We start from the raw sequence: 1,402 nt of genomic DNA on the forward strand, positions 1-1,402 counted from the left end.
ATGGAAATGGCGGGTACTGTGCTTATTCACTATCCACTGGGCACACACTGGTTGAATAAATGTTATTTCCACATCGTTTCAATGAAATTACGTGGAACCAAGGTGGAATGGACGTTGAATGCACCAATTTGTAAGTCGCTCTGGATAAGAGCGTCTGCTAAATGACTTAAATGTAAATGAATTGAGTTCTGTACTCAGTGGGTCGGTCTGACCTGGGAGCTGCACTGATTATCTGATCTATACATCAACCCCATTTCTAAAGAAATGATAGAGATTTCAGAGATGAATGTCAGTGAAACTCTGCAAAGCCTTTCTCAGACTAATCTCTTGTGGACAGATGTTAAAATGGGCTCCTGAGTGGCGCAGTGGTCTAAGGCACTGCATCTCAGTGCACGAGGTGTCACTACAGTCCCTGGTTCGAATCCAGGCTGAATCACATCCGGCTGTGATTGGGAGTCCCATAGGGAAGCACACAATTGGGATTGGCTGGGGTAGGCTGTCATTGTAAATGGCCGGTGTAGGCTGTCATTGTAAATGGCCGGGGTAGGCTGTCATTGTAAATGGCCGGGGTAGGCTGTCATTGTAAATTATAATTTATTCTTAACTGACTTGCCAGGTTATATAAACAAAGTAGATGCAAGACTTTGGTTCTGGGATGTTGAAATGATGGTCAGATCCGTTTTAAACAGCAGTGCTTTGTATCAGTAAACCCAGAATTGGCTATAAAAAGCCAGAAGGGAGCTGGCCTTTGAGCCCCAAGTGTCTGGTGGGTTTGTGGCATTTCCCTGAATGTCAGACTCCTCGTGTGCTGTGGATACAGCTGCCCTCCCGTACCTGATGATGTGACACGTGTCTCATCTCCCAAAGGTGACATGGCACAAACCCACACAGACCCAGTCCACTGCTGGAAAGGGCAAATGCGTGGTGGGGTCAGTTCCACATGAAAAAATACACACAAAAAACACACACACCTGTAAGGTCTTTGAAAAGGTTACATGTGATTAACAATTTCAGCTTCTTGCTGTTGACTCCTCCTCCTACAGGGTCAGGGGTCACTTTGTGGTGTCACAGATGGGTGGATTTGGAGGGGGGGGGCAGAAAAAAAGAGGTGGTCTCAAAAACTAATCCAGATGCTTGTTGTTCAGTGCCTAAAGACATAAAATCAGAGGTATTCTCAATTTTAAAATATCAGGATTTGTTACTGTTGCACTAAAACAATTCCTGCCCACTTAAAATCATTAAGGTGCATTGTCCACGAGAGATTAGTACGGTAGGTGCAAGACATCTACATTAAATCACTTTTACATTTTTAGAAGTCAACATGGGTTTGTCAACTATGCACATTGTGTATGAATGCTTGGTAAACATGATCAACTGGAAACATTCAACAAATTGAGCAGGA

This window comes from Oncorhynchus gorbuscha, linkage group LG19 (genome assembly GCF_021184085.1).
Source record: "Oncorhynchus gorbuscha isolate QuinsamMale2020 ecotype Even-year linkage group LG19, OgorEven_v1.0, whole genome shotgun sequence".
NCBI classification, from domain to species: domain Eukaryota; kingdom Metazoa; phylum Chordata; class Actinopteri; order Salmoniformes; family Salmonidae; genus Oncorhynchus; species Oncorhynchus gorbuscha.